Source organism: Dasypus novemcinctus, chromosome 18 (genome assembly GCF_030445035.2).
Source record: "Dasypus novemcinctus isolate mDasNov1 chromosome 18, mDasNov1.1.hap2, whole genome shotgun sequence".
NCBI classification, from domain to species: domain Eukaryota; kingdom Metazoa; phylum Chordata; class Mammalia; order Cingulata; family Dasypodidae; genus Dasypus; species Dasypus novemcinctus.
In genome coordinates, this window is record NC_080690.1 from 43742989 (window position 1) to 43757522 (window position 14534).

The 14534-nt window shown below is 34.3% G+C and overlaps 1 protein-coding gene across 3 annotated transcripts in view; it reads left to right on the plus strand.

The window, feature by feature from the left end:
- ITFG1 (integrin alpha FG-GAP repeat containing 1) overlaps positions 1-14534 on the plus strand; it is a 268529-nt gene that overhangs the window by 204262 nt on the left and 49733 nt on the right. The window lies entirely within an intron of this gene.

Sequence of the window (14534 nt, forward strand, 5' to 3'; positions counted from 1 at the left end):
AATGAATAAAGAGTAAGTCCCATCATCATTGCTCCTACAGCCACAGAATTATCCATTTCACTGTCTTCCTTCCATTGTCATTTTCTACAAAGTTTTATTTGGCTGTTTTAGAGCTTTGAAAAATGTAACATATATACTATACATTTGTTATGCTATTAACTTATGTAGTTTGAAATGTATTTTTTTTTCCTCAGTGGCTTTTCTTCCACTTCAAACCTCTAGATAAGACAACATGGAATCCGTAAAACTTTTGCTAACCCTAATTGTGTAAGTAATTATAGTAACCTAGCTCAGTTAATTTATTTGAAACATAGGGCTGATTGAATATTTGGGGTTTAATCCTTTCTGGGCAAAGTGACAGTCAACAGAAATCACATCATTTCTAGGAAGAAAACATTTCAAAACATCTGTCCTGTGACCCTGCATCACTAGAATCATCTTTCTTTCAAGGACAGCACACTGTTAGTCTCCATTTATTTTAATATATTTTCTATCCATTCTGAGGTATATGAAATACTCAAAAATGTAAATTTATTTGTGTCACCTGCAGTTAGCATCTGTCTCCTGTAGCATACTGTGATACCCTAAAAAAAACTTGAGAGTGAGGTATCTGTCTTATCTATATTTGATTCCCTGGTGCTTAACACAGGACCTGGCACATAAGAGGCATTCAGAAATTTTATGTCAACCAGTTGGCACCTTTCAAGGGCACAGATTGGCTATCCTAACCTAAATGTATTCCTTGCCCCTCTAGCACTCAGACAACACTTGATGGCTCTGACCCCACATTATGTTTCTAGGAAGCATTCTGTCAAAATGGAAACTTCAATTCAAGGGCACCTTTGCCCATATTCTCATATCAGGGACATGGTTCATCAGTAGTTCGTTTCTTGTTACTATTGAGTCCTGTTGAATGAGTTATCCTTTCCTGGCTCAACTTAACAAGTCTATCCATCTTTTTAGATTCTCTGTGACTAGAAAGTCTAACCTATATGATTTCCCAGGCTTACAATACTAAAAATATACAGAAAAGTAACACAAAATGAGTAAGGGAGGATTTCTTTCTCTCCTAATGTAATGCTGTGAAAATAATCCTTTTGCTCCAACCTAAAATGGTATTTATTTCAAAAATCTATATTAAATTCAAATCAGCTGTTAACTTTCAAGATATTTTTCTTTCTTTTTAATGAGATATCTGTAGCATTTGTGTCCTTGGTTTGAGTTTTGTCAGTAGACTTTGAAGAAACTTATCTTAAAGTTTGAATCTTCAAAAGGAAACACAGACTTACTGCTTTATGAGGAGATGTGTTCTTTAAGAATCCTCATTTGAATGTAGTATTGTTCTTTTCTCTATCTGTGTGGATTGAGGATTAATGCTTTCCAGGATAGATGTTTGGCATTGCAATATAAGGAAATCTTTAAGTTAAAATGTATTAATTCTGCACTCAGGAAGTTCATTTGTTCAAGCCTTGATTATTTTTATACTAAAATTTTCTATTTTGTGCTCTTAAAAATTATGATTGAATTTTTCATTTATAGAAATCTGCTTACTAGTATAAGGCATATGATACCATTGCTTTCCATGTTTTTAATTCTGTAGTTTCTTTCTTAGTGCACAAGTTCTTAGTTATGAGAAGGAAAAGTAAATCAGGGCATAACGTTTTCCTAACATTCATAAGGGATTCTGAATAAAATGTATTATTCCCTATTGATGTTGTTGAAATAATTTTTTTTAAAGATTTCTTTTTATGTATTTCTCTCCCCTTCCCCCCACCCCTCCTACCAGTTGTCTGCTCTCCGTGTCCATTCGCTGTGTGTTCTTCTGTGTCCACTTGTATTCTTGTCAGTAGCATGGGGAAACTACGTCTCCTTTTTGTTGCTATTATCATGCTGCGTCAGCTCCCCATGTCTGTGGCACCACTCCTGGGCAGGCTACACTTTTTTCGCACGGGGCAGCTCTCCTTAAGGGGCGCTGTCCTTGCACGTGGGGCTTCCCTATGCAGGGGACACACCTGCATGGCACAGCACTCCTTGCATGCATCAGCACTGTGCATGGACCAGCTCCACACAGGTCAGGAGGTCGTGGGTTTGAACCCTAGACCTCCCATGTGGTAGGCGGACGTGCTATCAGGTGAGCCAAATCCACTTCCCATAATAATTTTTTTAAATGCTAAAGAGAGAAAGCAGTTCTTAGTGTGAAGCAGAAGCAGGTCTGACATTTTATATTATAGATTTGATCATTTGGGAAATTGGTCACATGGAAAAATGCATACATATAATTTAAGGTCCTCAGGCTCTCCCTGGTATTTATTCATTTACATATTTTTAAATTACCAAAACAAAATTTGTGGATCTTAGTTATGGGAAAAGCCTCAGAAAGCATCTTACCCAAGTTCAACCTAATGCAACATCTAAACTGACTTCTGCTTGAATACCTTGCAATTAAGTGGAAGCCCACCTCTTCATAAAGCAATAACAGAATTCTTTTATGAGTTGATTTAATTAGAAGACATACTCTACATAAAATTCAATGTGTGTATTTATTTTCTTCTATCCATTGATACTAATGTCTGGTATATTATAGGCCCTTGATAATTTTCTGTTGGATAAAAAACTATCCTGATGAGATTGCAGTTTTTTTTTTTCAATCCTTAAAGCCAAATGTCTATAAATTATAGCTACAGTGAAAGAATACTCGTGTTCCCACTTGAGAAAAGTAGACTTCCTGTTCCTTTAAATAGTGACACAACAAACTCCTTGAAAGTGAAATGACATGTCTGAAGTTTTTCTTCAAAGTTATCCTGGGAAATGGAATATAGGTAAAACAAGATTGGCTACTGCCACGTGCTGTTGACAGTTGTTAAACCTATGTGAAGGGTGCCTGGGATGCATTTTCTTCTTGCACATAGTTTGGCAGTCTCTCAGATTCTCTTTTCTGCATGTTCTCCTATTTTGGTGGGGTCATTTATATGATTCTTCACCTTGGTGGCCCTCCTTTTTAAGCTGATGGTTTTCTTCATACATCTGAGAATTTTTCTTTGCTTATATTTCTAAAAAACAAATCAGTGTTGGTAAGTAAAGTAGATGGCAAAAGCCATTTTACTCATACAATTTTGCCCAGCAAACCATTGCCACTACTCCTGTTCTTCCCTCCCCATACAGGAGCTACTTGGGGGCTCACAAGCTGGGATCAGACCAGAAGGTGAAAGCCATGTTTGAACAAGATGGTGGTTGTAGAAGTTCTCAAATAGTAAAACCACCCTCCGGGAGAAGCACTAGTGAGGGACACTTCCCTGCCTTACTCCTCTGGCCTCAACTGGGAGCAGTCCTCATGCTCTCTGAGTCTGAAACAGCTCAGATTGAACAGAATTTCCAGTGGGAAGAAGGGGGATTATAGGGAGCAAAGCTCATTAGATGATTTCACTGCTCTGCTGACTCTTTTTGTGTTATTTCACCCTATGGATTTAGAAGTTTACTTTTCTGGCAACTTTCTGAAATTATTAAGGGCACTGCATAGAAGTACCAGAAAATCCCCTACTTTACTTAGCTAGGAAGACCCATCAAGTGACAAATGGTAGCTATTCCCTAATTGAGACTCTGGCAGTTTCCAGAGTTCTTTAGTTCCTTCTTCTTTTCCCAGCCCCACCATGGCTTGCCCTTGTTCTCAGCTGCTGCTTCTATGATACAGAGGTTTTCCAGTGATCTGTTGGGGCATCCCTCCCCTAATGCCCCATTGGATCTCTGAACTGTACAGCACTGACTGTTTTCTCAAGTCTTATTTACTTCTTTAATATCCTTCAGAAATTCCTCAAAACACCTGCTACTGATGAATGTAGTTTTATTTTCATATTTTTAAATCAACTCATGACATTTAGAGAAGGAAGGTAAGTATATGAATTGTATTTGAAATTGTTTACTAAAAATTCTTTCAAATCTATTTGCCTAGATCCAAATTTGTTTTTAAAGGTGAGGTCTCTCCAGAATTTACCAAAAAAAGTTAACAAATTTATGTGTATAAAAATCTATCTGTAAGGGAAGCAGCCTTGGCCCAGTGGATAGGGCATCCATCTACCACATGGGAGGTCCGCAGTTCAAACCCCAGGCTTCCATGACCCGTGTCGAGCTGGCACACATGCAGTACTGATGCGCGCAAGGAGTGCTGTGCCATGCAGGGGTGCCCCCCGCATAGGGGAGTCCCACATGCAAGGAGTGCGCCCCATAAGGAGAGCCGCCCAGCGTGAAAGAAAGTGCAGCCTGCCCAGGAATGACACCACACACGTGGAGAGTTGATGCAGTAAGATGACACAACAAAAAGAAACACAGATTTCCCTGCCGCTGACAACAGAAGCGGACAAAAAGAACACGCAGCAAATGGACACAGAGAACAGACAACCGGGGCGGGGGGGAGGAGGGGGAAAGGGGAGAGAAATAAATAAAGTCTTAAAAAAAATAAAAAATAAAAATCTGTTTGTGAAGAGCAGGTGTCACTCAGTGGTTGAGCTCCTGCTTCACATGTATGAGACCCTGAATTCAATCCCTAGTACCTCCTTAAAAAAAAATCTATTTGTATGTGTAAACATATTTTTATATGTACAAAAATTTAAGTATGTATAAAACATATACCTACCACATTTAATATATTTGAATATGTAGAGAACAGGATCAAAATTACACTTGAAAAAACTTACACTTGAGGGATCATTCATTTTTTACTTTATATGTTCCTATATTTAAGTTTTTACAATGGGCATGTGATACTTATAATTTAAAAAATCAACAACGAAAGGTAATCAAAAGAAAAGGAAAAAAAAAACTTGCCAGATGAGATCTAAAAGAATGTTTTCTAAATGCCAAAAATGTCGAGTAGTGGGGGCTTCGTCCATACATGTAGAAAACGCTTGAGCTATTGGTAGAGAGGTCATGTTATTCATCTTGTATTCATGAGTAAAGAAACAAAAACTAAAGATATTTTCAGAGAATATGACCAGTCACCCATAATTGAGGTAAGGATTTTTCATTTTTAAAGCTACTAGAACTATTATACAGTATTGACCTTTATGGCTTTGACTTTACTCAACTCATCCTTGTCCCACCCTGCACATTGGTTTGGTGCTGTAGTATCTGTACCTGATTATTGCTATTCTTTGGTTTGGGTTTTGGTATTTATATGACGTTGTTAATGTAAACTGAATCACACAGCTGGAAACCAAAGTTTTTATATTTTAAATATCCTTAAGAGCTGTATGAGCTATAACATATAATATGGTTTAATTCAAAATGGTAGGATCCTAAGCATTGTCATTTTAAAGGAAACTTATGCAATATACATCCCATTAGCAAAGTTTTAAATTAATTAAATCTAATAACCAGTACTTTGCATAGTTCATTAAGTATTTTAATTATTTATTTAAAAATTAAATTTTTCATTTAATACTGTGAATAGGCTATCTTCTGAGAATAATTTAAATTTGGTTATAAAAGTCCAGAGGTATTAGAAATTACTTTTTAGGACAATTTATTTTAAAATGTATTATAAAGTATTATAATAAATCACAGATTTTTGTAATATGATTACAAATACAAATATATAACTGTAAAGTTTTATGTAATTGTTTTAAAATGTAAACTTCTAGAAACTATAGTGTAGCTAAGATAGGTAGATAATTAGAAAACATTTATTGACAACTGGAATGAGCAACATAGAGAGATACTAAAAAAAAAAATAGTCCTTGCCTTCAAGACAGACAACACAAATGGTAGGTAGAAAGCAGTTATTATATATAGATTTCTATACTGTTAAATTTTCTTTTTCCATAATGGGCTCCTATAATAAATATATTTTATCACATCTTCCCAGATGTTGTTGTTGTTGGTAGTTACTTAAGAAAACTGTTTTACTTTCTTCATCACCCTATACTTTTATCTCAAAAATATAATTGTCTCATTTCTAGAAAGTGAACTTTGCCCTACTAAGTAAATTTTGCCTTGCAGTATTTAGTACTGGGTTTTTGATGGGGTGTTTTTTGTTTGTTTTGGTTTGAGTTTTTTTGTGGGTGGGTGGGGGTTTGCTGATTAAAGCACTGAATCGTGAAATTTTTATTCTGGTATCACTGGGGAAATTACATTATTGCACTGATTTAATAGACTATTGGTACTTTTTACCTGTTCATAAATTGGACATTATGGAATTCTAATAATGTAATTTCAGAGTGACACTTGTAGAAACATAACTTTTGATTATGCAAGAGAACTTTAAAACATTTCTTTTTTGTTGGAAGATTTGATTTGGTATTTACTTTGTTTTCTGATTACAAAAGTAATGCAGCATATTGTAAAAGACATTTGGAAAGTTTGAAAAAATATTTTTAAAAAGCAATGTTCTCATTTTTGTAAGGTTAACAGCACTGAATTATATATGTGAATGTGGTTAACTTAAAGTAGTATATGTTACTAGAATAAAAAGTCAAAGATAAAACACAGGACTATATAACACAGTGAACCTTGTCGATAGTATAGTTAATAGTACAAATATAAGAATGTTCTTTTGTGAATTATAACAAATGTATGACACTAATACCAAAGTGTTAATAATAGGGTAGTATATCAGGGGAAAATACACCTAATGTAAACTATAGATGATAGTACTATTTTAATAATCTTTTCTCAGTTGTAACAAAGGTACCACACTGAGGCAAAGAGCCAGCAATATGGGGGATATATGGGAATGCTGTATTTTCTGCATGATCTTTCTGTAAACCTACAGTTTCTCTAATTTAAAAAAAAATTTTATAACATGTATTCTTTGACACTTATTAGATATCACTACTATGTGCACTGAGCATTCTCTACTTGTTTATGATGGTTCCTGATGTTTCCAACACACCAAAAGAAGTTGTGGCAATGAAAATAAATACTTTTACAATTCTGGAATCGAATTATAGAATCCATAATTTGTTTAAAAAATAAATAGTAATTAGTATTTATTGCTTATCATGTGCTAGGCACTCTACCAAGAGTATTACATATCATAAATAGTATCCTATATATGATAATTAAGTGAAAATATGTAAGAACATATAGCTTTTTAAAAATAGTATATTACACATTCCGATAAGGAGAAAGAGAAAATTAACTCACAGAATAACAAGTTGTACTTCTGTACTAATACTCTGCATAGTAGACTGTAGGGAGCAGTTCAGTCTCATTCATTGATTCATTCATATCCTGCCTATTCAAGGCTTCACTTAATTTTGTCATGCAAACTTAGACAAGGAACTCTTCTGTTAGGGCAAAGTGCTAATGGATCCCAATCGGAATCCTAGAATTTGGAACTTTTATAAACCATATAAATTATTTAATCCAACTTTATTAATTTTTTTTAAAACCATGAAGCATAGAGCAGTGATTTGCCCATGACCACACTTTGTGTTGACTCTCAAACAAGACATGGTCCTACTTGGTGAGTTGTCCTGTACTGTATGAATAGGATGCCTGGAGGAGCTGTCCTTATGCTTTTTTAGCCCATCTTGGTGTCATATCACTTTGGGATTTACTCTGGATCACAGCGCCCATGACCTATAGACTTAGTGAAATTAATTTGATGCAAACAGAAACCATATGACAAGGAAAAAAACTATTAATAACAAAAGACAATCTAACACATATATAAGCCTTGTGCTATATTAGGTGTTTCCTGTAACATTTAATTCAGTTCTTCCTTTCTTTTGTAAACTATGACTTATCCTTTTCAAAAAATTAATGTGATAATATTTTGAAAATGAAATGAGAATAAAATTTTCCTTACATGGTTTGTAAAACTGTAAGAAACCTAAATCTTTTCAGACATTTTCCTATTTCATTAACTCAAGAGGAGAAGATGGCAAGAAACATATTTGTATGTGGATGTGTCCCTTTTCTTCTGATAGGAAAATTAAAAGGATGGTTCACAGAGAAATTTAGTGATAAGGCCAAACTAAAAGTGGGATTCTTATTTCTATAGTATTTTACAAAAACAGTATAATTACTTAAAGTGGAGTAAAGAGATCATTTTCTTTTGCCTTATCTCACACATGTATACCTAGTACAATCCAGAAACCATGCAGTCTAAGTCTGCCTCACCTGCTGCAGTATCCATGTGGACATCACTGGAAAATAATCAGGTTATTCTTAGGATAAAATAATAATTTCAAGCTAAGAACAAGTTAACCTATATAATGGCATGTTTGGAAGTTTTGATTGCTAATTGAGTATTATTGATTCTTCTTGAATCTGTGGTTTCAAAAACGAAGGAAATGTATGTTCTATTTCTATTATGTAGACATCTCTTATTATATTTTTTCATGTTTTACATCTAATTTTGCTTCATTGTATAAAATTCCTTATGGGAGAAAAACTCTAAGATGTAAGAAAGTTAAGGTTACATTGAAATTTTATCATTCAGATCCTATTGCCATAATGTGAAATTTCACATTTCTCAGAAGTCTTCTTTTTAAAAAAAAGATGCAAGAACCCTATTTTTAGCTTACTATGTACAAAAAGAGGGTATTAAATAAATTTGAGTAAATATTCATGACTATTAAACTAAACAGTTTATCTTATACAGGAAAATAATCCAACAGTCTTATCAATTTTCCATCTCCCATAGTAGTAAGATAATATGGTGGGGTTTTTTGTTTTGTTTTGTTTTGTTTGTTTTTAGGAGGTACTAGGGATTGAAACTGGTACCTCAGACATGGGAAATATTGGCACTAAACCGCTGAGCTACACCCGTTCCCAATAATGTTCTTTAAATGAGTTATTTTCTTTTTGAAGGCAGCAACCACATAGTCCACCAAAAGAATTCCATTTACTATATGACCTTGAGTAAGCTTATGACCCAATCTTAAGTTCCCTCCTGGAAAAAAAAAAAAATTATTTGACTTATCTCAGTGTTTTGCTATGAGGATTGAAGAGCATATGTGAAAGAAGATTCATATTCAGAGCTTGGTACTTACCAGAAGATCAATAAATATTTGCTAAAAAGGTTGCTTGCTTACCTTTCTGGAGAATAGTTTCTGTACAGTTCAAAAGCTTTAAAATCTAATGTAAAAATTCTATTCCTATTCATTTAACCCAAGTAAATAATCAGATATCCACCAAAGACCTGTTTATATGCACTGAGTCTATACAGATTATCTTCCCAATGGTGCTTTTTTTAAGATTTACTTGATTTCTCTCCATTCACTCATTGTTTGCTCTTGCTGTGTCTGCACATCTTCCTTGTTTCCCTTAGGAGGAACTGGGAACCAAACCCAGCACCTCCAGTGTGGGGGGGAGGCACTTAATAGCTTGAGCCACCTCCACTCCCTGCTTTGTTCTCATTATGTTTTCCTGGTGTCTCTTGTTGCATCATCTTGTTGCATCAGCTCCCCTGCCTGCCTGTCACACCAGCTCGCTGTCTTCTTTCGGAGGCACCAGGAACCAAACCGGGACCTCCCATGTGGTAGGCAGGAGTCCAGTTGCCATATCTGCTTCCCCCCAATGGTGTTTTTAAGAGGAAAAAGTCAGGAGTAAAGGAGAGGGAAGAGCCAAAAATTCTAATAATAAGATTGGTATTGTCTGTGTATATGTATTTGTGTGTGTGTGTGTATGCATACACATATATACGTATGTGCATATATCCATATCCATCCATCTGTTCCATGGCATACCATGCAATTATGTGGTAGATGTATTTTTATTGCTGTGGGAAAGTATTCAATAAAGTCAATCCCAAATAAAAATATCAGTTACAAAAGAGTATATGGTATGATTTATGTAAAAATATATTTTTTTAATTTTATGTGATGTCTTACAACAAAATGGCAATAGTCTTGGATGGCTGAACTACAAATTATTTTCTTTTCACTTCTGTATTTCTTAAAATTTTTCTACAACATACATGTACTCAAAAAATTCAAGAAATATATATTGAGACAGTAGATTAATGGTTGCTTAAGACTTTACAGAGGGAAGGGAGGACTGAGATAGCTAAAGGGTATATTTCTTTCTGGGGTGATGAAAATGTTCTAAAATTGGCTGTTGATTGTTGCACAATTTGGTAAATATACTAAAAACCATTGACTTGTATACTTTAAATGGATGAATGCATGCTAAGGCATGTGAATTAAATTTCAATAGAGCTGTTACAAAACTCTGTGTTTGTGTGTGTGTGTGTACATTCATATATACATACATTCCTTTGTGAATGGAGTTTTGGAGATGTGTTGATCATTTCCAAACATTACAACCCAGTATGTTCTCCCACAGTGCACATTATTGTTTTGCCTTTTGACTAGTACTCAGTGTTTCTCAGTGAATTTGTATACTTGGAAGAGTATACAAATTTTTCTGTTCTAAAAGAGAAACAATGATTTTTTTTAAAAAAAGGACTGTATACTGGAATCCTGAAAAGAAATTGTATGTCCTAAACTATTGTTAAAGTCAAAGAAGGCTTTGTGAAGATGAGGTGAGAACCTAGGGCCTCAAAGATGGTTAAGGTTTGGAATCAAAATGTGTAGTGGCATAAATGTTTCAGGTAGGAGGCCATGGTCACAATAGGAAAGAATGAACAGATAATAAGTAGAGACTGGTTCGCCCTCTTCCATTGTTGAATATTGAAAGAATATTTCTTCTATCAGTTGATAAATGTGCATCTGAGGCACATTCAGGGACTGAATAACTTGCAGATTCTGACGGTTCTGACTCTTTATATTCTTCATCAGAGAAGCTATGATAAAATGTATGGATTAAGGAAATGAATTTTATAGCAATGTTCAGAGGAAAAAAAATAGATGTTCATAATTTAAAGGCCACACATGGTGACTAACTTAGAATACTGTCTTGTTGGTATGAGGTGACAATATAATAGAAGGGAAGATGTAGCAATGGATATACAGAGGAAATCAAAGTGTATGGTTTGGTGAATTTTTACATATGTTAATACCTTATAAGCATGCCCAGATGACGGTGAAATATTTCAAGTACCCCAGAAAGTTCCCTCATATCCTCCCATCCAGACCCCTGCAAAGGTATAACCATTCTTCTGACCTCTGTCACTATAGATTAGTTTTGCCTGTTTCTGAATATGTAAATGAATCATATAGTTATGTATTCTTTTGCTGAATATTGTCTGTGATTCATCCAATACATATATTCTTAATAGACTTTCTAAACATATTTACCTGCATCTTGTTTTTTTTTTTTCATTTTAAAAAGAGTATAAACACCCTGTCAAGTCAGCACTTAGCTGATTTTTATTAGCTTTCTATCATTCTATAATATAGATGTTTCTCAGTTGATTCAGCCTCTATTAGTGGATATTCAGGTGGTTTCCAATATTTTATTATTACTCTTCTGGTTTCAACTCTTTCTGATTTGAAGAGACTTTTCAGCACTAAGAGATAATACCAAATTACCTTGTTATATGTTCATGAGCATATAACAGTACCCAATTTGCCACATTAACTTGAGAGTTTTAAATTTTTATTTTAATTAATTTTTTCATAAGTAATTCATACAAATGGTAGACAAAAAATATATATACAAAACAATGTATAATGAAAATTACTACCCTTTTTACCCCTGTCTCCCAGTTGCCCAGTCCTCTTCCCAGAGACCACCTCTGTAACTAGTTTGTATCTATCCAAGATATGTGTGTATAGCATATACTTGTACCTGCTTTTACGTTCCATAAATGATAGCTGTAAACCTTGCTTTTTCCACTTAACAGTATATCTTAGAGACTATACCGTAGCAGTACAATATAGAGCTGCTTCATTATTTTAGCTATTGACTAATAGTGTACAATATGGGTAAAACATAATTTAATGATTTTCTATTTGATAGATATCAAGGCTATTTTCAATCTCTTATTATAAATCATGCTGCAGTGAATGTACTAGAGGATCAATTCCTAAAAATGGAATTAAGTTTAAAGAACATATATTTGCATTTTTAAAATAAAAATTCAGAAAATATACATCAATATACAGGTCTATAAATTTTCATAAAGTAAATGCACCCATGTAATCACACCTAGATCAAGAAATCGATATTACCCAGAAATACCTTCATGCTCCTTTATTATTAACTAGCCCCCTCCCCCTAAAGTTAAACTATTTTGATTTCCAACACCAAGTTTCTGCCTGGGTTTGAAATTTATAATTAAATATTTTTATTTTAGAAGATAACCTTCAAACAAATTGTATCTATTTATACTTCCACCTACAGTATATAGGAATCTATTTCCTAACACCTTCACTTAAACTTTAATCTTTGCTAGATAGATGGAAAAACAATCTCATTTTTATTTTGCATTTTTTTATAATGGAGTAAAGTTGAGCATCTTTTCATATGTTTGAGTCATTTTTATTTTTACTTCTATGAATAGTCCTTGTCCATTCTTATTTTCTTATTGATTTTTAAATATGCTATAGTATATATTAGGGAAATTAACCCTTTGTGTACATGTTGCAAGTATTTTTCGTAGTTTGTGTATTCATCAGCCTAAGGGGTACTGATGCAGAATATCAGAAATCTGTTGGTGTTTATAAAGGGTATCTTTTTGGGGTAGGAGCTTATGGATACCAGGCCATAAAGCATAAGTTATTCCCTCACCAAAGTCTATTGGAGTAAGATGGCTCCCAAAGTCTGTGAGGGTTAAGGCTCCCTAGGTTCCTATGTTCCCGGGACTTGCTTTCCTCTGGGTTCAAGGTTCCTTTCTCCCTGGGGTGGGCTTCTCTTTACTCTGCATGCTGACTTCCCGGGGCTCCAGTTTAAGTCTTCAGCATCAAACTCCAACATCAGAAACCCTCAACTCTGTTCTTTGCCTTGCCTTTTATCTGTGAGTCCCCACCCACCAAGGGGTAGAGCGTCAACACCCTAATCATAACTCAATCATGCCCAGGTACAGATCAGATTACAAGCATAATCCTGTATTTCTTTTTGGAATTCATAACCATATCAAACTACTATAGTTTGTCATTTGTCTTTTTTTCTACAGTTTATCTTTCTTATTTATTTGTGCCTACCTGTTGGGTTCAATGTCTTCATGTTTTTTGATCACTTGCATTTCTCTTCCAGATATTACTTTTGGAAATCTTTTGTTTTCTATTAGTTATCTTTTCCTAACTGATAACTAGAAGCTCTTTGCATATTAGGGATAGTATCTCTTTGTAATATATTTTACAGAAGTTTCACCCCACCTGTCATTAGTCTTTTACCATTTTATGATGTCCTTCTTTTGTAATCTTATTAAAATATAATTCATATACCTTTTTAAAGTATACGATTTAATGACTTTTAGTATATTCACAGAGTTGCATAGCCATCACAATAAATTTTAGAACATTTTCAGCACCCCAAAAAGAAACCCCTCAATCTCAAGCAATCACTAACCTACTTTCTGTCTCCATAGATTTGCCTAATTTGGATATTTTATATAAATGGAATCACATAATATGTGGCCTTTTGTAACTGACTTCTTTCACTTAGTATAAGTGAAGCCATAGCTCATACCAGTACTTCGTTCCTTTTAATTGCTGACTAACATTCCATCATATGGATATACCACATTTTGTTTATCCATTCATCAGTTGATGGACATTAGGGTGGTTTCCACCTTTGGGCTATTAGTAATAATAATGCCTTGAACCTTCATGTACAAGTTTTTGTGTGGACATTTATTTTCATTTCTCCTGGAAATATACCTAGGAGTGGGATTCCTTGGTTTTATGGTAAGTATATGTTTAGTGTTTTTTTTTCCTCTCTTTATTTTTTTTAAATGTTACATTCAAAAAATATAAAAGGTCCCCATATACCTCCCACCCCCTCACCCCACTCCTCCCACATCAACAACCTCTTTCATCATCATGGGACATTCACTGCATTTGGTGAGTACATTTTGGAGCACTGCTGCAACACATAGATAATGGTTTACATTGTAGTTTACACTCTCCCCCAGTCCACCCAGTGGGCCATGGCAGTGTTTAAATTTTTAAGAAATTACCAAATTTTTCAAAAGAAACTACACCATTTTTCATTCCCACCAGAAATGTATGAGGGTTCCGATTTCTCCACACCCTCCCCCAACACTTGTTGTTACCTGACATTTTATTGTAACCATCCTAGTGGGTATGAGATAATTTGCATTTTCCTGCTGGCTAATGATTTGAGTATGTTTTCATATGCGTATTGGCCATCTGTACATCTAGGTCAGGGTTTGTTTTTTGTTTTTTGGCATATGAACAACCAATTGTTCCTTTAGATCATTCATTCAATTGTTGCTTTTTAAAAACCAATTGCTTTTACATAGTTTTCAAAACTGATCACTATACTATTTTCACTAAGTGCATTCTGTGTTTTAACATAGATTTTAAGTCAGTATAAGTACATAGCACTCAATAAAGCATGTATTTAAAAAAAAAAGTTGCTGTGCTAGGGTACTAATTTTAAACACTGAAAACTTTTTTGCAAGTATAAAACATTTATTTCATGGTTTCTTCAGATTGTATTTA